Raw genomic sequence first — 26827 nt, 5'->3', positions numbered from 1 at the left:
CCTTTGCTCCATATTGTATACTTATTTTGCATATCCTTGGAGGTTAGGCAGATACCAGGCAGGGAATGTGTTGCAAGTGGCATTCACTGTTCTCTTTGGTTATATAAAAATGGTCCACCCCACCCCACCCCACAACCGCCATGTTTGAAATAAAGGCAGTCAACTAAAAAAAAATCTTGTTATTGTTCTTTTTAATTTTATCTCTCTTTTTGATCCTTTTTATCACCCTGGGATATAGGTGGTAATAGGACAGAGATGGTTGAAAAGGACCAAGGCTAGGAATCCAGTCACACAGGAGTCTGATACAACAACTTAGAAGAGCGAGAAAGATGTTGAGCAGAATGGAAAAGTACTATAATGAAGTACTGAATGAAAAAATCATGGCCTCATAGGAAAGGCCATTGAGAATGCTTGCCCAGGATATGCTAGTATACCTGGTCCAAGCTCCATGCACACCTATGCAAGTAGTGACTATAATTCAGTCCAGTGACGGCGAACCTATGGCATGGGTGTCAAAGATGCCACCCTCTCTCCCCAACACCTACCCTGTAAGAGAGTAATAAACCCCTCTCTCCTATCCAACCTCCCTTTCTCCTCCATCATTAAAATGAACCCCTCTTTCTAACAATTTAGTGAGTTATCTGTTAAATTTTCAGTCAATTTACTCAATCTGAATCCCAGATTGACTCCAAATGAAAAGAATAACAGAAGTTGGTGGGAGGAGAGGAGGGAGACAGGAGTCTGACTTCTCACTACCATATTGTTCAGTGTGCTTGCCCAGCAACTTCATATTACCATAAACCATCTAACAAAAGAACCACCTAATACAACCCCCAGAGTTCATTACTAGAAAAACAGAGGAACTCATGCAGAGGTGCTCCCCTCCCCCTCTCCACCATGCCTGACAACACATTTTCCCATCCCCCACCCCTCTGCCTAGCAGCCCAATGGGAGTACACAGGGGGAAGTTTGGCTCACAGGCAGCAGAGCTGGAGGGGAGCAAAGTGCTTGGGCCACTTCCCTCCCCCTCTCTACACTCACTGAGGGCATTCCTCACTTCACCTGTCCCTCTGCCCAGCAGCCCAATGGAAGAGCTTCTTCCCTCCCTGGTGTGGGGTAAGGGAGGGAGGGGTACCCAGCATGCAGTGGGGGGAGGGGGCATGTCATGTGGTGGTGGGAGGCACAGCACTTGGTCTGGAGGATGGGATGGGCACTCCATCTCTAAAAGGTTCTCCATCACTGATCTGGTCAATGAGAGTGGCACTAGGGAACTGATGAACTCTGATAATAGGGCAGAATTTGCTCAATTCTCTGTCTTAATTTCATATTGCCCCTAATGAATAGGAAACTTGGGATTCAAATACACATTAACTATACACAGAAAGAGATCAAAGGATCAAGTTACCTCTGACTGGCAGAGACATTTATTCTGTTGAAGAAAATGAGTTCAGAGGGAACTAACATTTGGGATGTGATTTGAGCATCAAGCAAGGGTAGTCACAAAAGTGATACCTTCAGCTAAAGTTGACAGCTAATAAAGGCATTGACAAGGTCTGCTACAAAGCAGAGCTGAACAAATTCTTTAAATAATAACTAGTCCTGGTAGGAAACTAACGCCAAAATATAGATCAGTGTGAGTTAGACAGAAACATCCACATCAAAAACTGAGATTAAATCCTGGGTTAGTTTAAATTGTGATTGATGACAATTAAGGATTAAGGAGAAAGGTCATGATTTGTAGCTATGTGTTTATTTTAAGTTTGCTATACAGTATCATCTTTAAATGCAAGATTTATGAATGTTTGCTCTGCTTAGCATTTTTAATAAATTCAGTTTTTATAAATAATGAAGAGAAGATTCAAATAAGGTATGCACCTTGTAGTTTAAAATGTTAAGTATGTGAATCATGGTGTTTACTGCATCATGCTAGTAGTGAATCATAGAAGTGGGAAAAATACAACCTTTTGAGTATTGAACTGGCAAACCTAAACATAATCAGAAACATTAAATATACTGATAAGCTATGTGCTCTGATGGGTAATTGTTCAATTCAAGATGCTAGCTCAAAAGGAAGATACAGTAGCATCATTCATCCCAGTGAAATATCACATGAGTTGATATTTCTATGAACTAAGCTGTCTATGTAGGTGCCCTAGCCATAACTGCTCTTACTCCTCACCTGACCTTCTACAGACCCCACTGTCACACATAGAGGCTACATCTACCTTTGACTTGGGCCCTCAAATAAGTGGCAAAGTAGATAAGACTATAAGGCCTGGATAAATCTGGCCTCTGACACTTACTAATTGTGTGACCCTGGACATGTCACTTGATCACTATCTCGGTTTCTTCAATTGAAAAATGAGAATAATAAAAACACTTATCTCCCCAGGTTGTTTTAAAGATCAAATGAGATATTTATAAAAGCACCTAGCACCATGCCTGGCACATAGCAGGTGCTTAATAAATGCTTATTCCCTTCCCCCATCAAATCCCCTTTTCTCTCTACTTCCTTCTCTAATAATCTTATTAGTTTCCATGGGTTCAATTATCATTTCTAGGGAGATGACTCCCAAATCTTTATCAAGCCTCAACCTCTTTCTTGATCCCATTTCCACACTGCTACAAGTCTAGAGGATTGTCCCAACTCCACTATATGTTACTCTTCCTCCTATATTCCATATTCCAGCCAAAATAGCTTGTCAATAATTTTCCCAAGATGTCTACAAGTTCTAAAAACTTCTCAAATCTATATTTGAGGTGATGTATTTGGAAGCCCCAAAAGCTGTGTGTTATAATTAAAACCTATCATTTTATTCTAGCTTAGTTTGAATTTCATATTTAATACCTGGTTATTTACATAACATTTTAACTGCTATAAATTCTGCTTTGAAATGCACATGTATAATTCCTACAACCAGCAGGAAATGTACCTATATATGGGAAACAGACAAAACTGATCCACATAATTGTATATACAGTTTATATCTATGTTATGAGATGATTCTGCAAATCAAAAAGAAGTCCTGGTTTCCTGGAAGAATAGGTTTATGACTTTGACTGTTTTTCATTACTGGAAAATTTACAAGTTGAAAAGTAGCAAGAACCTAGGTAAAAAATAAATAAATAGTATGTGCACTTCAAGGGCCTGTTTCTTTCAAGAAACACAAACAAAATGGGGTTTTATTAGCTGTTTCATTAAGTTTTATTTTCAACAAAAACAAACACTGAAAGCATATGTGCAACATCTGATGCAAAAAGATTTTATTCTAAACAGTCTCTGTACAAAACTCATTAATGTAACATTAAATGTGCAGACCTGTCAAGCAATTTAAGTATAATTTAATTCATTTTAGTTTATTTATCATTTCTGACACAGTTTATTTAACATGTTCTAATCTTTAAATCAACATGTGTTCCAAGCTAATATGTTAAATCTGTCTTTTCAATGACATTTTGCAATAAATATCTATAGCATCTGTTGAAAGTAGTACTTAGTACACTTACTTCTTATCAAGTAAGTAGTTAAAAGTATCTGGTACTTTTGTTGAAAAACTTTTGAAAACAGATCATCACTACATATTAGTGAAATTCAGTCTCTTTTCCACACTGAATTTTTAAATCTCCATCTTGCTTGGTCTAGCACCCAAAAATTGTGCACACCCACACTACACGGGCATGTGCTAGTCAATGACAAATCAGAAATAACTCACTGCCCACCTTTAATCTTTACAACACTTACCCTTACAGTGTGAGTATAGCTTTAAAAGAAATTAGATCAATATTTCACTCTAAATAGCATTATTATATCTACGATTAAAATGTAATATTTGAGATTTGAAATTTTTTAAAAAGCCAATGCCTTCCTCTTATAGAAAATACATTTATGTTGAGAATTAATCATAGTACTACTAGTAAAAGCTGCCAACTTCACTGTTTTTCCTCTCTAAACCCAGCATGGTCCAAGCAAAGTTGGTTATGTGAGAAATTTTTCATAATTATATTGTGTCAGTTTATAACTTCAGCTGATTAGATGCCTTTGAAATAAAGATAAGTGAATTTCCTCTGTTAATTAAAACAGTTGCATATTGACCCATAAAATTTGAAAGTGCTAAAGATGTGAGGAGGAATTAACCAAAAATTATTTCTCCCAAGAACATTTCTGATCCTTAAGGAAAATGAAGTTTGAATAATCAAATTTTTGTTCTTATTTAGATCTCAAGTCCTAATTGTTAAAGATGGTGGGAAGATATTATTAAATGTGAAGATAGTTAATAAAAATAATAATTCTTCAGATTCATGGAACCATCATCCCACACATTCATACATTTTCTAATCATTCACTCAAGTGGAGTGGAAGCATGACTTTGGGTTCACATACAGGTCTGCCTCATGATAGCTGCATGACAAGTCACTTCCATCTTCACCCTGATTTGCAACCTCTCAGTCCCAGGTGTACTCAAGACATTTCATTAAGTTATAAACCACAGGAACTTTCATTTTATTTTTTTAAGGTAAGTAATTATTGAATAACTCAATAAAAGGGCATTGTTTCTATTCTATTTGTTAACAAACTGAAGAAATTAAAACTTAGCTAAGTTTGATTTTTAAAAATAATTAAACATTAAAATATGATGTTTATGATGTGACACAAAATGTATTTTTGCTATAGTGATAACAAGGCACATAAAAAGATACAATCAAATTTCATGACTTTTATCTTTAAACATGTAATAAACTAACTCAAAATAACTAAAACAGAGTAAGGTCTCCTCTTTCTGACTTAGAGCATGAGACATTGATTATCAAGTATCATGGATTTAAATTCTTCAATCATCACAGCAACTGACTGATAAAATTCATTCTCATTCAATGTACAAAATTATGATTTGAGTTTATGAGAAACTGTTGGGACACTATACTTTTCAGGTTGATTTATACATGTGCTAGTTTCAAAAAAGTGCTTTAACATGAACAATTTGTAACAGATAAAGACAGCAAAGCACTTGTCATATTTGCAAAAGGCATGAAGGATAGAAGACCAGTATAATACCTTGTGCTGACCATGTCATTTCTCTGGTGGTGTTCTAGTGCTACCTTTAGGAAGTGATCAATCATGACATCTATGCAATATGACTTCGACTTCAACTCATCCAAGGACACTTCATATTTTTTTGGCAATGACTCTTGGTACATTCCTGCCAACATCTAAGCTCAGCAGTTTTTCCATTGCATTCTTAATTTTATAAATCTCCTGTTCAAATCACTGGTCAATTCATGTAATCACTCAATCTTGGAATGGACAAAATGCAATTATTCTCTCCTGATCATCTTTGTCATACTAGAGTGATTTGTTGTTCTGTAATTTTAGTCACATTCAACTTTCCATGAATTCATTGGTGTTTTCTTGGCAGAAGTACAGGGTAGTGTATTTCCATTTCTGGCTCATCTTTATATATAAGGGACTGAGACAAACAGTGTTAAAGTGACTTGACTAAGGTAGCATAGCTAGTAAGTGTCTGAGGCCAGATTTGAACTCAGGAAGGTGACTCCAGGCCTGGCACTCTATCGAATGTGCCACTAGCACTTTAAGTACTGTTAAGTGATGCTAAGACTCAAAACCACCAACAAACATTTTTTATCTTAAGTGGAGGAACTAATATATTATTTTTCTATTGTAATATTTAAAGGGATTGTAGAGGATACAGGGGATAAGGAAGGTTTTGTAACAAGGAATGGAGGAATTGAAGGGATAGAGGCTGCAGGTGAGGTAAAAGGAGAGAGATGTCTCCTGCTGAGAGGCTATCTTTGAAAATGGGTTCCCAGAAATGGACCAACTATGATAGCCTAAAGGGATGTCTTCTCTCTTGGTTGATGTTGAAGATACCCCAGGGCAGGTGTGCCTGGACCCTCCTGAGGGACAAGCCTCTCCCCCCCCAATGTCACCCAGTAGGGGTCGGATAAGAATTGTTTATGGTTGAATAGCTGTCCATTCCTAAGTTCAGCTCCCTCTATGTCCCCTGAAATGATAGTCTTCTTATCTGACTGTGGTTATTTAAATAAAGATGAATTTTAATAACAAGTTTGAACTGGAGAGGTATCAGGGAAGAGGGAATTGGGATTTCCCTAGATTGGGTTTGAATCTCTCTCAGCAAGGTGAGCTGTTTCCATAATATCTTCTAGTTTGTTTGGGTTTTTTTATAGTAACCTTTACTTCTAATTATGCCTTCCCGTCTTGTGTTTGACAGGGACTTCAAAGTATTCAACAAGGATCCTGCTTCTTATGAAAACCTCCATTATTGTATCCTCATAACTTTCTTCTATGAAGACAAAGAGTTTGGGAAAACCTTAAAAAAAAAAGCAATACTGTTTTGTTTGCTTGAAGTACATGCATATACAAAAGCAAGGTTCAGACAAAGTTCTGAGAAACATAAAAAAAGCTTTTTTTCACTGTTTATTTCTTTAAATTTATTTAAATTCCCACAGTATATTTAGATACAGCAGATGTGCCACTAAAAAAACAGGCAACATTGGTGACCAATATGGAAAGGAAAACTGAATCAAGCTTTGGGATTTTTTGCCACTGAGGTGGAGCAAACAGCAGTTGGAATGTTAGAGTGAAGATTGATGGACAACAATGACAAAGGGAAGACTGGGAGAGTAGCAGTTGCTCTCTAGGTTACTTTCTTTCCTGGCCCTCATACTGGAAGGAGCACTCTCTCCCTGGATTTGGAAAGAAATACCTTTATTCCTGGATTTTTCCCAACTGTGTGCTCTACCTGGATTCCTGTGATCCTATCATTGAAAAAAGGATTTAAGAGGAGTGGTTGAACTTAAGGCCAGTCTTTAGGGTGTTAGCCTGAGGGGACAGGCCCATCCAGCTCTGAGGGTCAGAACCTTTTCTTCCTCTTGCTGTCTACTGCTAAGACTTGGAACTTTAAAAAGCTAGCTTAGATTAGCATAGACAGGAATAAAAGAAACCCTCAACCAGCCTGCAAGGCCTGGCCTCAGCTCAAAAGCTGAAAGAGACTCAAACCCAATCTGGGGAAAAGTATAGGGGACCCCTCCTTCCCTGTACCTTGATACCTCCCAATCCAAACTTGTTATCAAATTCATCTTTATTTAAATAACCCACAGTCAGATAAGAGGACTATCATTTCAGGGGGACATAGAGGGAGCAGAACCTAAGGACAGTCATTCAACCATAAAAGGTATGGTCCTTATCAAACTGCTGTCAGGCGACCTTGCTGGGACTGGGGGGAGACTTGACCCTCAGGAGGGTTCATGCTTACCTGCCCTGGGGTATCTTTAACATCAATCAATAGAGAAGGCATCCCCTCAGGCTACCATAGTTGGCCCATTTCTCATGAACCCCATTTTTCAAAAACAGCCTCTCAGCAGGGGGTATCTCTCTCCTTTTACCTCACCAGCATCCATATTCCTTCTGTCCCTTCAACTCCTCCATTCCCTATTACAAAACCTTCCTTAACCCCTGTACCTCTTCAATTCTCTACAATTCTTCTATTACACCAATCAATTTTAAGAATAACAAGGGCATAACTGGTCAAAAATAGGCCAAGTATCAGTTGTGAATGAATGGACATATATTGTTCAAGTGGATATTTATTAATAGTGGCCATAATAGCATTTTCAGCATTTATTGAGCCTATCTTTCCATTTGATGAAGATGTGATAGTTTATTGAAAAGCACTGTGCAAACGCACAATTAAATAATTTTAGATTAATTACTAAGATAGTATTTCAGCAAGATTATTGCCCATGCTTTGCCATTAGATCATATTCTTTGAAGTACACTGGCAAGATTTAGATATGAACTTCTCTCAAAACTGTCAACATTTTCATTGTGACCCCCAAATGATGTTCTACTTTTTACAAAATGCATAACTATGTCAATTAGTGACTCCATTACACTTTGGTTATGTCACCATTCTTCTTGTTTAGAGAGACAAACCAACTTGCCCATATCCAATAATAAATTAATAGGTTCCCTTTATTAAATATTTATTATCCAGAAGCCAGTTTCTGAATTCCTTAATACATACTGAGGACTTCCGGTGGTCAAGATGGCGGCTTAGAGAAAGCTAAAGTCCAGATCTCCTGAAACCCTTCCTTACCGATCTCAAACCGAATGCTCCTAGGGCACCAAAATTCAAAACGATCAACAACATAGACCCCGGGAGTCCTCCTCCTGGACCTGGACCTGAATCAAAAGGTACGGTCCCCCCCAAAAGCCAGAACCCGAGACCACTCGGACCTAAGGGGTAAGCAGAAGGAAGGTCCTAGGTCACAGAAACATAGCACACAAATGCAGAAAAGCAGAAATAATGAATGCAGCCTTCTCAGATCACAAGGCAATAAAAATAATGATTAGTAATGGTACATGGAAAACCAAATAAAAAACTAATTGGAAATTAAACAATATGATACTCCAAAATCGTTTAGTTAAAGAAGAAATCATAGAAACAATTAATAATTTCATCGAGGAAAATGACAATGGCGAGACATCCTTTCAAACCTTTTGGGATGCAGCCAAAGCGGTAATCAGAGGTAAATTCATATCCCTGAATGCTTATATTAACAAACTAGGGAGAGCAGAGATCAATCAATTGGAAATGCAAATAAAAAAACTCAAAAGCTATCAAATTAAAACCCCCAGCAGAAAACCAAACTAGAAATCCTAAAAATTAAGGGAGAAATTAATAAAATCAAAAGTGATAGAACTATTGATTTAATAAATAAGACAAGAAGCTGGTACTTTGAAAAAACAAACAAAATAGACAAAGTACTGGTCAATCTAATTAAAAAAAGGAAGGAAGAAAAGCAAATTAACAGCATCAAAGATGAAAAGAGGGACAGCACCTCCAATGAAGAGGAAATTAAGGCAATCATTAGAAATTACTTTGCCCAATTATATAGCAATAAATATACCAACTTAGGTGATATGGATGAATATATACAAAAATACAAACTGCCTAGACTAACTGAAGAGGAAACAGAATTCTTAAATAATCCCATATCAGAAAATGAAATCCAACAAGCCATCAAAGAACTTCCTAAGAAAAAATCCCCAGGGCCTGATGGATTCACCAGTGAATTCTATCAAACATTCAGAGAACAGTTAATCCCAATACTTTACAAACTATTTGACATAATAAGCAAAGAGGGAGTTCTACCAAACTCCTTTTATGACACAAACATGGTACTGATTCCAAAACCAAGCAGGTCAAAAACAGAGAAAGAAAACTATAGACCAATCTCCCTAATGAATATAGATGCAAAAATCTTAAATAGGATAATAGCAAAAACACTCCAGCAAGTGATCAGAAGGGTCATCCATCATGATCAAGTAGTATTTATACCACGGATGCAGGGCTGGTTCAATATTAGGAAAACCATCCACATAATTGACCACATCAACAAACAAACCAACAAGAATCACATGATTATCTCAATAGACGCAGAAAAAGCCTTTGATAAAATACAACACCCATTCCTATTAAAAACACTAGAAAGCATAGGAATAGAAGGGTTGTTCCTAAAAATAATAAACAGTATATATCTAAAACCATCAGCTAATATCATCTGCAATGGGGATAAACTAGACGCATTCCTAATAAGATCAGGAGTGAAACAAGGATGCCCATTATCACCTCTACTATTTGACATTGTACTAGAAACACTAGCAGTAACAATTAGAGAAGAAAAAGAAATTGAAGGCATCAAAATAGGCAAGGAGGAGACCAAGTTATCACTCTTTGCAGATGACATGATGGTCTACTTAAAGAATCCTAGAGATTCAACCAAAAAGATAATTGAAATAATCAACAACTTTATCAAAGTAGCAGGATACAAAATAAACCCACATAAGTCATCAGCTTTTCTATATATCTCCAACACAGCTCAGCAGCAAAAACTAGAAAGAGAAATCCCATTCAAAATCACCTTAGACAAAATAAAATACCTAGGAATCTATCTCCCGAGACAAACACAGGAACTATATGAACATAACTACAAAACACTCTCCGCCCAACTAAAACTAGACTTGAACAATTGGAAAAACATTAACTGCTCATGGATAGGACAAGCCAATATAATAAAAATGACCATACTACCCAAACTTATTTATCTATTTAGTGCCATACCCATTGAACTCCCAAAATATTTCTTTACTGATTTAGAAAAAACCATAACAAAATTCATTTGGAATAACAAAAGATCAAGGATATCCAGGGAAATAATGAAAAAAAACACATATGACGGGGGCCTTGCAGTCCCTGACCTTAAACTATATTACAAAGCAGCAGTCATCAAAACAATTTGGTACTGGTTAAGAAATAGAAAGGAAGATCAGTGGAATAGACTGGGGGAAAGAGACCTCAGCAAGACAGTATATGATAAACCCAAAGATCCCAGGTTTTGGGACAAAAATCCACTATTCGATAAAAACTGCTGGGAAAATTGGAAGACAGTATGGGAGAGATTAGGAATAGATCAACACCTCACACCCTACACCAAGATAAATTCAAAATGGGTGAATGACTTAAACATAAAGAAGGAAACCATAAGTAAATTGGGTAAACACAGAATAGTATACATGTCAGACCTTTGCGAGGGGAAAGGCTTTAAAACCAAGCAAGACATAGAAAGAATCACAAAATGTAAAATAAATAATTTTGACTACATCAAATTAAAAAGCTTTTGTACAAACAAAACCAATGTAACTAAAAGCAGAAGGGAAACAACAAATTGGGGAAAAATCTTCATAGAAACCTCTGACAAAGGTTTAATTACTCAAATTTATAAAGAGCTAAATCAATTGTACAAAAAATCAAGCCATTCTCCAATTGATAAATGGGCAAGGGACATGGATAGGCAGTTCTCAGCCAAAGAAATCAAAACTATTAATAAGCACATGAAGAAGTGTTCTAAATCTCTTATAATCAGAGAGATGCAAATCAAAACAACTCTGAGGTATCACCTCACACCAAGCAGACTGGCTAGCATGATAGCAAAGGAAAGTAATGAATGCTGGAGGGGATGTGGCAAAGTAGGGACATTAATTCATTGCTTGTGGAGTTGTGAACTGATCCAACCATTCTGGAGGGCAATTTGGAACTATGCCCAAAGGGCGACAAAAGAATGTCTACCCTTTGATCCAGCCATAGCACTGCTGGGTTTGTACCCCAAAGAGATAATGGACAAAAAGACTTGTACAAAAATATTCATAGCTGCGCTCTTTGTGGTGGCCAAAAACTGGAAAACGAGGGGATGCCCGTCAATTGCGGAATGGCTGAACAAATTGTGGTATATGTTGGTGATGGAATACTATTGTGCTAAAAGGAATAATAAAGTGGAGGAATTCCATGGAGACTGGAACAACCTCCAGGAAGTGATGCAGAGCGAGAGGAGCAGAATCAGGAGAACATTGTACACAGAGACTGATGATACACTGTGGTATAATCGAATGTAACTGACTTCTCCATTAGGGGCGGTGTAATGGCCCGGAACAATCTGCAGGGATCTAGGAGAAAAAACACTATCCATAAGCAAAGGACAAACTGTGGGAGTAGAAACACCGAGGAAAAGCAACTGCCTGACTACAGTGGTTGAGGGGACATGACAGAGGAGAGACTCTAAACGAAACTCTAATGCAAATATTAACAACATGGAAATGGGTTCAAATCAAGAACACATGTGACACCCAGTGGAATCACGCGTCGGCTATGGGGGTGGGGGGGAGGAAAAGAAAATGATCTTTGTCTTTAATGAATAATGCTTGGAAATGATCAAATAAAATATTATTTAAAGAAAAAACAATACATGCTGGATCTTTGGCCCCCTGCTTTGCTGCATCACTAAAGGAAAAGAAATGGAAGTAAAAGCAATATGCTTGATATTAGATTAAAAAAAATAAAGGTAGTTAGAATATAGTTTAATGCTAGTTGAGCTAAAATGCTTCATTTATTTGGTATATTACTTCTAGAAGATATGATAAATTTCAATTGATACAGAATTCTAGATCATCAGGACTGGCCATCTAATCAACTTTTTGGAATGTCAGGTCATCAAATTTCAAACTTTTGATAGCTTTGACTAGTCACACTAACTTGGACCTGAGAAACAAAGCCAGTTTCTTTCAGTTGTAAGATAAGAGGAGAGTCAATCCAATTTGAGCAGAGAGAGTAGGTGAGGTGCAAGAAGAAAAAACTGAGTTCCAGGAGGGAATCTGAAGCTTGGAGAACTCCAACTGGTCACTCACTTCATTTCACTTCCAACTGGGAGCCAGAGAGAAGGAGCAGATCTCCTAGGCTGGAAAGAAGCTTGTGTCTCTCTGGAGATCAACTGTTTCCCTTTGAATCCCTGGATATCTCTCACTCAGCTCTCAATAACAGCAGTCAGAGCCATCAGTGGATATTGTGGACTGGGATTTTGAAGGAAGCCATCCACAAAGATCCCTTTTCAAAGATAACATTTTCCATCTCTCTCCCTAACCTGTTCCTGGATTCCTGTATTTAAAGCTTGTTAGCTTAGGAGTAGGGATCAACTGGCAGCAGACAAGAAGAGGGATCAAGGCTGAGAAAGTGTTGAACCCCTAAACTTTGGAGGGCCAATTTGCCAGAGGGAACAAGTGTAGGGTCTCCTGTACCCCCATTTTCCCTACTTGATAGCCCTTACTATTCCTTCCCTGTTTGAACCCAAATAAATTATCTGCTACTTTAGATTTAGGTCTGGCTAGGTTCGGAGGGTCACAACTCTCCCCAAAAGGGGGAGTTTAGCCTCAGGATCCTAGTGATCCAAATTACCAGACGCAAGGAACAAACATCTCTCCCTGGCTATGGAGTATCTCCCACATCCTGAAGGGAATTGGCAGTTGGGGTCCCTGAGGAAACCAGAGGCAGAAGAGTTCATCCTACCTCTCAATAATAGTTTGGACCTCAATGGGGGCATTGTGTCATCTTATTAAGGCTTTCCCTTCAAGTTCTTGTCCTCCATCTCCCAGAATCATTCTCTGGAGACATACTCCCTCTTCCAAGGAGACAAGACTCCCTCCAAAAAAGAAAGAGAGGGGAAGAATAATCTCTCAACCTTCTCTCCCCATTTCCCTCTCTCCCTCCATCATCCCTGTTCCCTTTTAGGCCTTATATTACACCATCATTACTCCATTAATTACACATACTGGAATTGGTAGAGGCATTATCTTCATACAAGTTATTAACCAAGGAGTCTGCAGCATTTGCACTACTATCGGAACATTCATTATGATTCAGTTTGTCCACCCTTTTTCTTATCTTAATGAACTGATTTAATCTTACAATTAAAAGAGGATATCATATGATTGAATTAAAACATAAAGCCATAGGATTGTTATGCTATTTCAGTAATGTACTTATGACAAAGATTACAAACACTACACTGTCTTAGGCATGCCTGAAGGCCATTTCAGCAGGTCAAAGAATTATTTGGAGAAGTAGGGAGAGGGGAAGAAGGGGGAAATCCTGGATAATGTGATACTATCATAGTGAGGGCTTATGCTATAAGTAAATGTGGGCTTTCTATGTCTGTATTATGCAATGTGGTCTTTATTATTAAAACTAAAAGTAATTAAATTAAAACAGAATGGTATATTTTCTCCAGAAATTAATGTGCATAGCACACAACAACTCTGTGTGCACACTAATACTTGGAGTGATCAAAGTGTCATGTATCCCCATCAGCTGTCTATATGCTTCTTAAGTGTCATCTCTGCTTCCTGACTCTCTCTTCTAATATATCTTTCCTACAGCCACCAAAATGATTTTCCTAAAACTAGACATGGATGGCTATGTCATTCTCCAACTCAGTAAAACTCCAGTTGCTTATTATAACCTTAGAATCAACAACAAAATACAAACTCTTTGGTTGGCTATCTCACTACATTTTCCAGTTTTATTATTATTCCCTTTCTTCACTCTACAATTCAGTTATTGCTACCCTGAAACAAAATTCCATCTCCCATCAATGCGTTTTTGCATAAGTTGTTCCTCATAGCAATGTATTCCCTCTTTACCTCTACCTCCTAGACTCCCTTCCTTCAGAGCTCAGTTCAGGCATCACCTTTTATGTAAAACTTTTTCTGATTTCTTTGTTGATAACACATTAGCCCCAAAAAACCACCTTGTATTTATCTTGATTATACATATGCAGCAGCCAGTGAAAGGATTCTTGGTTCTCTTTGTCTATTCTGAGTTTGCACTTGTGAAAAGGGAATCCTTTGTTCCCTTTGCCTAGTTGGAGTTAACACTTTGGAATAATAGTAACTTAAGTACCCTTACATAGTATCTTACTAAACTGAAGACAGGATTAACTCTCTTTTGTCTACTTTTGAATTAATCAACAAAAGTGAATACACTCATACTTAACACTAAAGTAAGGAAAGTCCACAAACTCTTAATCCTAAGAGGAGAGTTAACACCTTTAGAGGTGAGAAGCCAGCAAGATACTTGGAAGACACTCCACCCTTTTTTCTAACTCAAACAGTCAAACTTTTGAATTCTCTTAAGAATTCACACACTCAGAAACATGTGAATCCAAAGGTGACAACTCAGAAATGTTTGACTCCTAGGAGGCGAGTTGCCACGTTCAGAGGATGAAAGGTGTGACAATTTTGAAAACTGTAATTGGCCCCTGTGAAGAGGGATAGGGATAAGAAACCACCATAAAAGTCACAAAATCCTTCAGCTGGCAGTCTAGTGAGGTTGAGTCTCGTGGAGAGTGTCTCCTGGTGACAGGCTTTGAGGGAACCTAATTGGAGACTGCAGAGTGAATCCTGATTTCAACTTAGATTCTGACTCCTGGAATACTTGGTTGAGTGAGTGAAAAGGCTGACTCCCTTCCTAGTTTCCTAAGAGACTAGCTTCCATCTTGGAGGAGGCCACTCACTAGTCACCCTCCTGACTGAGGACTAGGATAGGTATTTTCTCTAACATCTTTTACATTTCTCTACTTATTGTTTCCCCTCTATTTTGGTAATAAACTGGGTCCAACCATTAAAATTAACTTTTACAAACCCCACTCTGATCCCCTCTAGCTCTCCCTCCTGTGAGCTGCCCCACTTACCCCCTGTGAGCTCCCATTGGGCTACTGGGCAGATGGGGTGGGGGAATGTGAAAAAACAACATCAGACACCATGGAGAGGGGATAGGGAATAGCTCCATCTGAGTCCCTCTACCTTTCTAGTAATGAACTGGGGGGAGCTGTCATGTACCCACAGAGAGCCCTTTCTGTGTCATCTTTAGCACCCATGCCATAGTTAAACCACCACTGCGCTACACCAACATCATTTAAAGGAGCAAATTATATAATTCTAACCTGGTTACTACCCCTAACTCCAAGGAGAGGAGAATGGTCTATAGCCCCAACCTTAATCTCCCTTGGAGAAGGATGGGAGAGAAGAGGCCAGAGCTGTCTATTCTGCCTGCCTTTGAGTATCACAATGACATCCCTATGTCACAAACATAGAGACTGCACTTGCAATACATGGGACAACAAGAGGGCACAGTGGATAGAATGAGTGCCAAATCTTAAGTCAGGAAGACCTATCTTTCTGAGTTCTAATCTGGCCTCATCCACTAACAAGCTATATGACTGGACAAGTCACCCTTTCTGTGTCTCCATTTCCTCATCTGTAAAGTAATCTGAAGAAGGAAATGGCAAACCACTCCAATATCTTTGGTAAGAAAACCTCAAGTGAGGTCAGAAACAGTTAGTCACACATAACTGAAACAAATGAAAAATTACAATACATTTATGAAAATAACTTCACCCAATACAGTAAAATATAATTTCTCTGAGGGGAGGGAATGTTTCATTTCTGTCTTTTTATCCCCAGTACCTTTTTATCCCCAGTGCCTTGCACATGGCAAGAACTAAGAACCATGTTCATTTGTGAATTAAATCCTACTGCGACAAATATAGTTTTATTAAAACTGGATTTTCGCAGAAAGGAATCTTATAGTAAATAAAAGAAACTGATTGTTCAAGATGTCAGTGTTACTTATTAGCCTTATGATGTATATTTTTATTATTTTGTGTATCCTGATTCATTATTAAAGTAAATATGAACAATGAAGTAGTTTATCCCCTATATTTCAAATAAAATTGGGGTTTTTTCCCACAATAAAATTTTTATGGCAAATTGCCATTTCTTGGATGGCTTCTTTTGGTTTCCATTTTTTTAAAGCAGTTTTTATAGAAGGATCTTGACTATAACATTTAAAAGGAATTTTACTACACAACAAAAAATTCTATGTAGCCATAATCTTTTAAACTCTTGGCCAATGATACATTTATCTTGAACAATATTTTATGCAATGACATTCTCTTACAACAAAAGAATTTTAGGCAGTCTTTTAGTTCATTATAATGGAATTTGGCCCATACTCTATCATGTAAAGCAGCTTACATAACAAAATTATACATTTTTGTAAATAATGTTGTTAATGTAACAAAAGTTTTATAGGGAAAAAGCACTAGACTCACCATTGAGGGATGTTATGTCAAGTCCCATGACTTCTGACTCAGATCGTAGATAATTTAAGTACAATCCAAGACAGAAAACTTGCACAGAAGTACAAATACAATCTAAAGCTGTGGTGGCAAACCTATGGCACAACTGCCAGAGGGGGGCACTCAGAGCCCTCTCTGTGGGCACACACACCATCACCCCAGCAAAATGTTTGCCAGAGCTTATTACTAGAAAGCCAGAGGGATGCAGAGCTGGGTTGCTCCCCTCCCCCTCTCCACACACCTGAGGATATCACCTTCCCCTCTAAAAAGTTCACCTTTACTAATCTAAAGTATAAATGTCTTCCCTGGAGCTGTCCTTGGTCTTATTTTCTTTCTCTGTATCATTCTTGGTGATCTTTTTGGCTTCCCTGGAATCAAACATCATTTCTATGGTTTAACATACACTTAAATGCATATAATATGTAGACTACTTCTAAAAGCAGTACCAAAGTTCTGGCCTCAAAGATTCATACTACAATTAATAAAGGGGACCTTGAATAGAGTGCTGGGCTTGGAGTCAGGAAGACTCATCTTCTAGGTTTCAAATCTGGCCTTACCTACTTAGCTATGTGACCCTGGGCAAGTCACTTAATCCTGCTTGCCTACGTTTATTTTTCTCTAAAATGAGCTGGAGACAGAAAAAGCAACCCACTCTAGTATCTCTGCCAAGGAAACCCCAAATGGGGACACAAAGAACAAGACTCAACTGAAAAACAATTGAAAACAATTGATTTTAAAAATCAATTATTTCTAAAGAACAAAACTAAAATTTTACAAGCAGAAGAATATGCTTTATAAGTTTCAAGAATGGACTGAATTTTTAAATTATATATGAATAGAAAAAGGAAAACCTAGTTCAAAAAGAGAAGAGATTGTATAGGAGGCATATGAGAGGCCAAAAGAAAACAGAGAGTACTCTCAGGGTTGTTGTCTTTTATATTCAAAATTATTGGGATCTTCTATAAATATTATTTATGAAAAAAGGATAAAATAACAGGTATAACATTATCTTAAATATTCTAAAGGATTGTATAAATATAAGGTGCTTATATGCCAGATAGAACATTGAACTAGATGAAAAATTAATCCAAAGTATTTCTTATGCTCTAAATAGTCTGTATAATCTATGTAACTTTGTAGTTTATTTGCAGTAAATAATAATTAAATAATTGCAAATAAAAAAAGTATTTGCAATTGAGATACACAAAATTCCCACAACAAAGAAAGTACTACCAAGACTTCTGATACTATATTCACCATCCTCCCCTAAAAAAAAAAAAAACTCTTCTATATGTGCACTTGGATTAATGAGTGTTCTCAATAATATAATCTCAATGTGGAATCTCAGAGTCGCCAAGTCGGCTCATTAAATAAAAAGGCCTCACTATTTTTATATGTTGAGAACAAAAATCTGTCTAGTTTCACAATTTCCAACCAAAGCTTTCTCTTTCATTGAAAGTTCAAACTTTGACCCAAGTATTAAATTCCTGATACTCAAGGCATCTTTTTAAACTGAATAAATCCTTTGCAAACAGTCTCTGACTAAAATCTAGGGTTTCAAATGGCTACCTCCAAGAAAGGATGCATTGTAATTCTTCGGCTAATATTTAGTCTCCACCCTCTCCACCCCCAACTATGACTGTGCCTTAAAGAGTACTGTAACTGTCCTTTCTCAAAGATCCTCTTGGATAGACTTTTAAAAACCATACTACTCATAAGTATTTTATTCACAACCAATACAACTTGTTCTTGAAAAGACTGCTTAGTTCGTGCATATATTTGTGATAGAATGTTTCACAAAATTCAACAAATTATAAGGAGGAACTCAATGTTACTATGATTCAAATTTTAATTTTAGTTTGGTTTAGTTTAGATTTAGTTTAGTAATACAGTATGTCTGCTTGGTCTATAAAGCCTTTAGGAGTCTTCTTATCTCAAAGTACTGTACATGTTGGAAGGATTATTCAGAAAAATTTTTTCTAACCTCCAAACATGTTAATATATATATATATATTTTTAAACTTTTGCTCTCCTTAAAGCAAACAATATATATTTTACTTTCTTTAAATAATTTACAAACTCAGAGTACTTAATTTAGGAAAACATAATATCAGAAGGCATATTTTCACAATCCACCAAAAATAGTTTTGATTAAGGAATATGTTTAAATTTAGAAAATAAACTTGAAGAAAAATAACTTTTTCAATTCAAAACTTTGAAAATCTGTACCCCTTCCACAGATACTGAACACAAAACAAAATATATCATTTACCTGAAGTTGGCCTAGTGAAGAATCTTCTTTAAAAAAATCTCCTTACTTTCCATCTTAGAATCAATACGATGTATTGGTTCTAAGTCAGAAAAGCAGAAAAGGCTAGTCAATGGGTGTTAAATGACTTGCCCAGCAAAGTAGTATCTGAGGTCATATTTGAACCCAAAACCTGCCATCTCTGGGCCTGGCTCTCAATCCACTGAGCCACCTAATTAAATAAACTCCTAAACTGGATTATATTGGATTGGTACAATAGAATCTGGACATAAAACTTTTCCTGTATCATTGTTGCCCACATTAGAACCTAAATACCTTGCAAATAGCAATATTTCATTCTTTACATTTTTATCTCTAGTGCTTAGCACAGTGCCTAATACATGCTTGAAAACTGATTGTTGTTAAATTCATTCACCTCTAGATTGATAGGACCTGCCAGAGAATAAGTTCTATTTGCGTAGCCTTTTGAAATCTGGAGTCACCACCATACCATGATGAGTTAGCTTTTTACATTACTGATTGTATTCATCAACTTTTAAAAACATAATTATAGTTAAATATTACAACAAAAACAAGAGCTAGTACTGTGTTAAGATGATCGTATTTCTTTACTCATTCACTATTATATACAAAAGTTAACATTAAATGAAGAGTATTCAACTGGCCCCTATTAAGAAGTTTGGCACTAAATTCCACCTCTTCTCATAAACTTCTCCACTGAAATGACATCTTCTTTCTTGATGGGTCAAAGTCCACCAATTCCACCTAATCCAGTTCTTCAATCTCTAGTTCCTTCCTTTCAGGCAGTAACTGTCCAACAAAGATAATTGTCTGATGAAAGAAAGCCATTCTCAGGGAAGTTTACCTTAAATTCAATGATTAGAATTCCTTTCTCATAAGGTTGGTAATAAATTAGCATGCCTTCATTAAAAAAATTCAGTATATATCTGATATCTCCATAATCTACACAAGATGAGAGGTAATGACTATAGTTCTATTATCAAGAATTGATACTGGTTTCTGAAAGACACCTAATGCTTCAACCACCTAGATATTCATATACATGAAAAAGTCTTTATCTTCTCCTATAAATATAGCATTGTCCTTCTGATCCAAAAAAATGATATCTCCTTGCTCAAGTCCAGGCTCCTAGTCACCTTTACCATGGAATGTTATCTTTCAACCATCCTTCATGTCTTTGTCACTATGAACCTCCAGAATCTTTTTCTCTCAAACAAATTTCCTTCCATTCCAGCTTTTACATCTATCTTTAGGGCTGATTTGCTACCCATGCCCCTGGCATTCCATGCAAACTGATTGAATTTACTGAGCCATTATAGGTACCATCTGATGAATTCTTACTTACATTTCAGTACCTCTGCAAATGGAACGATATTGTATAGTTCCTTTCTTACCACCCCATCCTTTACATTTATCATATATTAAATTGTTTTACAGAGTCCTTTTTCTTCTTAATGCCATAATATAAATCTTCTAAGGGCATGGATAACTAATGAATAAAATTTTTACCTCTCCAATTCATTTGTATTTTTCTCCCTCCTCCAAAAACATATTAAAGATATCCATTAAGGAACCAAAGTCACCATAGAACCAATTTGATGGCTAGTTCTCCATCTTCGTCACATAAGTATCTTTACTTTATAAGCTTGAAAAATCTTTTGAAATGTCTCCTTCATTCGGATTTTTATTTGGGTGATATTGCAAAGCTGGGTTTCTAAATACGTTTTTTAGTTCTTCCTGGGAGGTACTGCTTCAACTCCAAAACATCACACTAAGTCATTTCCTTTGAGGTAGAGGCATGGAGAGAGAGAGGATGCAAGAACCAAGGTTGGGGACTTGACCTGCCTGTCAATCAAGAAGGTTCCAAATGGAATGTTCCCAGGAGAGGCAGTTGAAGGTCTGGCCACAGAGAGGGAAATAATAAGCAGAATCTAAAACTTTTGATTTTGTCTCTGGCTCTGGGAGTTGATGCTGGCTGGGCTTTGGGGCTCTCTGACCAAGGGAGAAACCTCTGCTCTCTCTGAGATTTGACTGACCAACAGTTGGAGGAAAGCCAGGCTAAAAGAAAGACTTTTCTTGGTGCTTGGTGGCTGAATAAGGGAGAAGCCCTGAACTAATTTGTTAGTTCTGTCCCAAGCTGAAGGACCCTTGGGGGGGTGGGTTCTGGAGTTAATCTGAAAGACCTTGGTGGCTTTGTGAAGAAGAAAGAAGATTTCAACTGTAGTCCTCCATCTCTGACTGTCCCTCTGTCACAGTTGTGACTTCCCAAACCCTCATAATCTTCATTTTAGATTAGGGACACCCTCTTCCCTCTTACTTCAGTTTCCCATCCTGTTTCCCAATAAACCCCCTGACTTGAAAAGGAAAAAGTAAAGAGTATCTTTATAGTTCACTCAGGGGGGAGGGAAGAAGCCAAAGGCTTCAAGAAGAACTGGGAGGTGAGGGAGACAGGGAGGAGAGGGTGAAGGAGGGAGGGAGATAGGGTAGGAGGAGATTAGAAGAAATATTGATCCACTAGTCATCATCAGGAATCAGTAGGCAAACCCCACAGCATTCCCCTTTAGCAATATCCCCTGTGGCTCCATCTCTCCCTGTCTCTGTAGTACCTCTACCTCCATTGTAACTAAACATCCCCAGGTATCCATACTTAGTAGCAACACTCTCTAGTCACAAGCCAGAGCATTCAGTCATTGCAAGAATAATAGTGTCACAAACTTCCAGTCAAGATGGCAGCTTAGAGGCAGCAAAAGTTCAGACCTCTGAAAACCCTTCCTTACCGATCACAAATTGAATGCTTCTAGGGCACAGAAATTCAAACTTAACAACAGGACAGACCCGGGGAACCCTCCTTCTGGACTCAGATCAAAAGGTACACCCCCCAAAAGCCAGAATCCTAGATCACGCAGATCTAAGGGGAAGGCAAAAGGAAGGTCCCAGGACCCATTCCCCCCAAGCCTCAGAATGCTGAGCCCGCAGCAGCAGGGGGAACCTCAGGGCCGGCAAAAGGGCTTCAAAGCCTGCTATTCTGCATCTTGAAAGGAACCTGAGACAGTCTCAGGGGCACCCAACACAGACGGCAGGGAAAGAGAGACAGATGGGGGGACCCTGTAGACCCCTGGCTGGGTCCTTCCATCTGAGTCTCACTGGAGGTTCCTGCTTCAGAGCACATTCAGTCCAACCCAACTGAACATAATCCCATCAGGAGCACTCAGAGCTTATGAAAGGACAGAAACCTCAGGGCCAGCAAAGTGGCTGCTCCAAAGGACGAAGGGCTTACCTTGAAAGTAACCTGGGCCAGTCTCAGGGCATCCAACACAGACTGCAGAGGAGGGATTTTCTGCTTCAAGGCTCATCCAGACTAACCCAACTGAACTTAATCCCATCAGGAGCCCTAAGAGCTCAGGGAGGCCAGGACCCCAGGGTCTTCTGAAAGAACAGAAACTTCAGGGCCGGCAAAGGCACTGAGGTACCTTGCGGACGTGCTGTGCCAGGCTCAGAGCATGGAAGTAAGGCAGCGGAGAAGCAACTGGAGGGAACTGAAAGCAGTAACACCCAAAACGCTGGCAGGCAGGGAAGGGCAGACCCTGGGCTTCCCCAGGAAGACAGAGCAGCTGCAAAGAACAGACAATTTGCCTGGGGCTAAAGCCTCAGACCATAAGACAGAGACACTAAGAGCCAATCCTCCTCACTCAGATAGAGATGGCAAACAGTACAGAAGTACAAAAGCCTCCAAACACCAAGAAAAAGCAAGAAGAGGGGGGTAACTTTGGACACATTTTATGGAGCAAAAATACAAAATACAGGAGATAGAAGAGGAAACACAAGCAAATGCTCTGAAACCTTCCAAAGGAAATGGAAACTCTCCACAAACTCTTGAAGAATTTAAATCAGAAATTATGAAAAAGATGGAAGCCTTCTGGCGGGAAAAGTGGGAAATAATGCAAAAAAAAAAAACTCAACAATCTGAAGCACGAAAAAAACGCAACTACAGAAACAGCTTGACCAAACTGAAAAGGAAAACCAGGCTTTAAAGGTCAGAATCAGGCAACTGGAAGACAATGATCTTGCAAAAGAGCAAGAATTAATAAAGCAAAGCCAAAAGATCAAGAAATTAGAAGAGAACATAAAATATCTCACTGACAAGGAGATAGACCTGGAAAATAGAGGAAGGAGAGACAATCTGAGAATAATTGGCCTACCAGAAAATCCAGAAATGAATACCAATCTCGACATCATAATACAAGATATCATCAAAGAAAATTGGCCAAAGATTCTAGAACAAGGTGGCAATACAGGCATTGAAAGCGTTCACAGAACACCCTCAACACTAAATCCCCAAAAGACAACTCCCAGGAATGTAATTGCCAAATTCCAAAGCTTTCAAGCAAAAGAAAAAATCTTACAAGAAGCCAAAAACAGACAATTTAGATATAAAGGAATGCCAATCAGAGTCATACAAGACCTTGCAATTTCAACTCTGAATGATCGTAAGGCATGGAACATGATTTTCAGAAAGACAAGATAGCTGGGTCTTCAACCAAGAATCAACTATCCATCAAAACTGACTATATGCTTCCAGGGGAAATTATGGGCATTAAAACAAAATAGAAGACTTCCAAGATTTTGCAAAGAAAAGACCAGAGCTCTGTGGAAAGTTCAATATCGAAAAACAAAGAGCATGGAATTCCTGAAAAGGTAAATATGAAGGAAAGGGAAAAGAAGAAAAATGTTATCTTTTTCTTTTATTCAAACTCTCTTCTATAAGGACTACATTTATATCAATTTATATATATATTAATATGTGGGGAAAATGTAATGTATAACTCTCAAAAACTATAGGCATCATTAGAGTAGTAAAAAGAATAACGCATAGGGAACATTTGGGGCATCAAGATGATATAAAGAAAGGGGAGGATGGAAAGAAAAAGGGAGGGGGGAATCATTGATGGTACTAAGATATACTCTAAGAAATGGGGGTGGGGGGAACTAAATAGAATAATCTTTCTCACACAAAGATACACATGGGAAGGGGAGGGGAAGAAAACTCCTATAAGAAGGAGAGGAAGAGAGTTTTTACTTAAACCTTACTCTCAGTGAAATCAACTCTGAGAGGGAAGAGCATCCAGATCCATTGGGATCTTGAATTCTATCTTACCCAACAGGGAACGGGAGAGGGGAAAACCAAGGGGGGTTAAGAGGGGATAATTGATAAATGGGCAAGGGACATGAACAGGAAGTTCTCAGCCAAAGAAATCAAAACTATTAATAAGCACATGAAAAAGTGCTCTAAATCTCTAATAATCAGAAAAATGCAAATCAAAACAACTCTGAGGTATCATCTCACACCTAGTAGATTGGCTAACATGACAGCAAAGTAAAGTAATGAATGCTGGAGGGGATGTGGCAAAGTAGGGACTTTAATTCATTGCTAGTGGGGTTGTGAATTGATCCAGTTATTCTGGAGGGCAATTTGGAACTATGCCCAAAGGGCACTATAAGACTGTCTGCCCTTTGATCCAGCCATAGCACTGCTGGGTTTGTACCCCAAAAAGATAATAAGGAAAAAGACTTGTACTAGAATATTCATAGCTACGCTCTTTGTGGTGGCCAAAAATTGGAAAATGAGGGGATGCCCTTCAATTGGAGAATGGCTGAACAAACTGTGGTATATGTTGGTGATAGAATACTATTGTGCTCAAAGGAATAATAAAGTGGAGGAATTCCATGGAGACTGGAACAACCTGCAGGAAGTGATGCAGAGCGAAAGGAGCAGAACCAGGAAAACGTTGTACACAGAGACTGATACACTGTGGTACAATCGAATGTAATGGAATTCTCCATTAGTGTCAATGCAATGTCCCTGAACAATCTTCAGGTATCTAGGAGAAAAAACACTATCCACAAGCAGGACAAACTGTGGGAGTAAAAACACCAATGAAAAGCAACTGCTTGACTACAGGGGTTGAGGGGATATGACCGAGGATAGACTCTAAATGAACACTCTAATGCAAATACCAACAACATGGAAATAGGTTCGAATCAAGAACACATGTGAAACACAGTGGAATCGCACGTCAGCTATGGGGGATGGGGGGAGGAAAAGAAAATGATCTTTGTCTCCAATGAATAATGTTTTGAAATGACCAAATAAAATATTGTTTAAAAAAAATAATAGTGTCACACTGATTTACCTTTCTATTTCACCTTCACCATTTTCTATAGCTGGGGAGTAATGCTTATGGTAATCAACATTTCAAGTTAAATGCCCACATGTAGTAGGAGAGGAGAAAGGGGACCACCACACTGAAACCCAGTGGTTCTCTGTTTCTTACCAGCCCCATGAAGGTAAAAAGGGATTCAGTATCAAATCCTCTGCTTATTTTTATAAACTCATTTTCACTTGGTGGTGACCCCCCACCTCGCTGATCTAAGAATTGCTACTTTTGGCTAATAATAGGTGCTTTTAGAAAAGGAAATTGTTAAATCACTTAAGTGAAAAAAATGTTAAAGGTAAAAACTTTTTTAAAAAGTACAGTGAGTATATGCCCAAAGGGCATTAAAAGACTGCCTACCCTTTGATCCAGCCATACCACTCCTGGATCTATACCCTAAAGAGATAATAAGGAAAAAGACTTGTATAAAAATATTTATAGCCTCACTCTTTGTGGTGGCAAAAAAATTGGAAAATCAGATGATGTCCTTCGATTGTGGAAGAGCTAAACAAATTGTGGTATATGTTGGTGATGGAATACTATTGTGCTAAAAGGAATAAATAAAGTGGAGCAATTCCATGGAGACTGGAACAACCTCCAGGAAGTGATGCAGAGTGAGAGGAGCAGAACCAGGAAAACATTGTACACAGAGACTGATCCACTGTGGCACAATTGTTTGTAATGGACTTCTCTACTAGCAGTAATGCAATCCAGAAAAATTCTAATGGACTTAGGAGAAAGAACACTATCCACATTCAGAGAAAGAACTGTGCAAATAGAAATACAGAAGAAAAACAACTTCTTGATCACATGGGTTGATGGGGATATGATTGGGGATATAGACTCTAAATGATCACCCTGGTGCAAATATTAATAATATGGAAATGGTCTTGATCAATGACACATGTAAAACCCAGTGGAACTGCTCATTGGCTATGGGAGGGGGGTAGAAGGAGGGGAAGGAAGAAACATGATTCATGTAACCATGGAAAAATATTATAAATTAATTTAAAAAACAAACTAAAAAAAAAGTACAGTGAGTGAAAGATTGGGAACATAGGGGGAGAGTTCGTATGTGTGGAACTTGGACAGCAGCAGCTTCAACCCTCTGCTTCTTACTGGGTTTTTTTGGAAAGCTGATGAGGCATTTTTTAATTGTAATAAAAAATAATCATATAATAAGGAAAAAGACATGTACAAAAATATTCATAGCTGCGCTCTTTGTGGTGGCAACAATTTGGAAAATGAGGGGATGCCCTTCAATTGAGGAATGGCTGAACAAATTGTAGTATATGTTGGTGATGGAATACTACTGTGCTCAAAGGAATAATAAAGTGGAGGAATTTAATGGGAACTGGAATGACCTCCAGGAATTGATGCAGAGTGAAAGGAGAAGAACCAGGAGAACATTGTACACAGAGACTGATACACTGAGGTACAAATGAATGTAATGGACTTCTCTATTAGTGGCAATTCAGTGATCCAAACAACTTGGAGGAATCTACAAGAGAAAATATTATCCACATTCAGAGGAAAAACTGTTAAGAGTAGAAACACAGAAGAAAAATAACTGCTTGAATACATGGATTGAGGGGATATGGCTGGGGATGTAGACTCTAAATGAACATCCTAATGCAAACACCAACATGGAAATGTGTTCTGATCAACGACACATTTAATACCCAATGAAATTGCACCAGCTGTGGGAAGGTGGGGTGGAGGGGAGGGAAGGAAATAATGTGATTCTTGTAACCAAGGA

At 38.0% G+C, this 26827-nt stretch overlaps 1 protein-coding gene and 1 pseudogene across 5 annotated transcripts in view; both read right to left on the bottom strand.

Annotated features, from left to right (window-relative positions):
- The window catches only part of ATG10 (autophagy related 10), a 409500-nt gene that overhangs the window by 285541 nt on the left and 97132 nt on the right, over positions 1-26827 (bottom strand). The window lies entirely within an intron of this gene.
- LOC130457950 (dnaJ homolog subfamily A member 1-like) overlaps positions 165-26827 on the bottom strand; it is a 29983-nt pseudogene continuing 3320 nt past the window's right edge.

This window comes from Monodelphis domestica, chromosome 3, assembly GCF_027887165.1.
Source record: "Monodelphis domestica isolate mMonDom1 chromosome 3, mMonDom1.pri, whole genome shotgun sequence".
NCBI lineage: Eukaryota > Metazoa > Chordata > Mammalia > Didelphimorphia > Didelphidae > Monodelphis > Monodelphis domestica.
Note: the sequence above shows the minus strand (reverse complement) of the source record. Positions and strands in the feature narration are given on the sequence as shown.